Here is a 2,500-nt window from a genome sequence, read left to right as displayed (position 1 = left end):
CACTTGAGGACCTAGGGCTTTCTACCTCTTAAGGACCGGCCACTTTTTTTCCATTCAGACCACTGCAGCTTTCACGGTTTATTGCTCGCTCATACAACCTACCACCTAAATGAATTTTGGCTCCTTTTCTTGTCACTAATAAAGCTTTCTTTTAGTGCTATTTGATTGCTCCTGCGATTTTTACTTTTTATTATATTCAGCAAAAAAGACATGAATTTTGGCAAAAAAATGATTTTTTTAACTTTCTGTGCTGACAGTTTTCAAATAAAGTAAAATTTCTGTATACATGCAGCGCGAAAAATGTGGACAAACATGTTTTTGATAAAAAAAAACCCATTCAGTGTATATTTATTGGTTTGGGTAAAAGTTATAGCGTTTACAAACTATGGTGCAAAAAGTGAATTTTCCCATTTTCAAGCATCTCTGACTTTTCTGACCCTCTGTCATGTTTCATGAGGGGCTAGAATTCCAGGATAGTATAAATACCCCCCAAATGACCCCATTTTGGAAAGAAGACATCCCAAAGTATTCACTGAGAGGCATAGTGAGTTCATAGAAGATATTATTTTTTGTCACAAGTAAGCGGAAAATGACACTTTGTGGAAAAAAAAAAAAAAAAAAAAAAGTTTCCATTTCTTCTAACTTGCGACAAAAAAAAAATGAAATCTGCCACGGACTCACCATGCTCCTCTCTGAATACCTTGAAGTGTCTACTTTCCAAAATGGGGTCATTTGTGGGGTGTGTTTACTGTCCTGACATTTTGGGGGGTGCTAAATTGTAAGCACCCCTGTAAAGCCTGAAGGTGCTCATTGGACTTTGGACCCCTTAGCGCAGTTAGGGTGCAAAAAAGTGCCACACATGTGGTATTGCCGTACTCAGGAGAAGTAGTATAATGTGTTTTGGGGTGTATTTTTACACATACCCATGCTGGGTGGGAGAAATATCTCTGTAAATGACAATTTGTTAATTTTTTTTACACACAATTGTCCATTTACAGAGATCTTTCTCCCACTCAGCATGGGTATGTGTAAAAATACACCACAAAACACATTATACTACTTCTCCTGAGTACGGCGATACCACATGTGTGGCACTTTTTTGCACCCTAACTGCGCTAAAGGGCCCAAAGTCCAATGAGTACCTTTAGAATTTCACAGGTCATTTTGAGAAATTTCGTTTCAAGACTACTCCTCACGGTTTAGGGCCCCTAAAATGCCAGGGCAGTATAGGAACCCCACAAATGACCCCATTTTAGAAAGAAGACACCCCAAGGTATTCCGTTAGGAGTATAGTGAGTTCATAGAAGATTTTATTTTTTTGTCAAAAGTTAGCGGAAATTGATTTTAATTGTGTTTTTTCACAAAGTGTCATTTTCCGCTAACTTTTGACAAAAAATAAAATCTTCTATGAACTCACCATACTCCTAACGGAATACCTTGGGGTGTCTTCTTTCTAAAATGGGGTCATTTGTGGGGTTCCTATACTGCCCTGGCATTTTAGGGGCCCTAAACCGTGAGGAGTAGTCTTGAAACGAAATTTCTCAAAATGACCTGTGAAATTCTAAAGGTACTCATTGGACTTTGGGCCCTTTAGCGCAGTTAGGGTGCAAAAAAGTGCCACACATGTGGTATCGCCGTACTCGGGAGAAGTAGTACAATGTGTTTTGGGGTGTATTTTTACACATACCCATGCTGGGTGGGAGAAATACCTCTGTAAATGGACAATTGTGTGTAAAAAAATCAAAAGATTGTCATTTACAGAGGTATTTCTCCCACCCAGCATGGGTATGTGTAAAAATACACCCCAAAACACATTATACTACTTCTCCCGAGTACGGCGATACCACATGTGTGGCACTTTTTTGCACCCTAACTGCACTAAGGGGCCCAAAGTCCAATGAGTACCTTTAGGATTTCACAGGTCATTTTTGTTTCAAGACTACTCCTCACGGTTTAGGGCCCCTAAAATGCCAGGGCAGTATAGGAACCCCACTAATGACCCCATTTTAGAAAGAAGACACCCCAAGGTATTCCGTTAGGAGTATGGTGAGTTCATAGAAGTTTTTATTTTTTTGTCACAAGTTAGCGGAAATTGATTTTAATAGTTTTTTTTCACAAAGTGTCATTTTCCGCTAACTTGTGACAAAAAATAAAATCTTCTATGAACTCACCATACTCCGTACGGAATACCTTTGGGTGTCTTCTTTCTAGAATGGGGTCATTTGTGGGGTTCCTATACTGCCCTGGCATTTTAGGGGCCCTAAACCGTGAGGAGTAGTCTTGAAACCAAATGTCGCAAAATGACCTGTGAAATCCTAAAGGTACTCATTGGACTTTGGGCCCCTTAGCGTACTTAGGGTGTAAAAAAGTGTCACACATGTGGTACCGCCGTACTCAGGAGAAGTAGTATAATGCGTTTTGGGGTGTATTTTTACACATACCCATGCTAAGTGGGAGAAATATCTCTGTCAATGACAATTGTTTGATTTTTTTACACACA

The 2,500-nt window shown here is 39.5% G+C and overlaps 1 long non-coding RNA gene across 1 annotated transcript in view; it reads right to left on the bottom strand.

Moving 5' to 3' along the window:
• The window catches only part of LOC137542041 (uncharacterized), a 67,994-nt gene that overhangs the window by 39,469 nt on the left and 26,025 nt on the right, over positions 1-2,500 (bottom strand). The gene's annotated exons all lie outside the window — the stretch shown is intronic.

Source organism: Hyperolius riggenbachi, chromosome 12, assembly GCF_040937935.1.
Source record: "Hyperolius riggenbachi isolate aHypRig1 chromosome 12, aHypRig1.pri, whole genome shotgun sequence".
NCBI classification, from domain to species: Eukaryota; Metazoa; Chordata; class Amphibia; order Anura; family Hyperoliidae; genus Hyperolius; species Hyperolius riggenbachi.
This window is presented reverse-complemented; position numbering and strand designations above follow the sequence as displayed.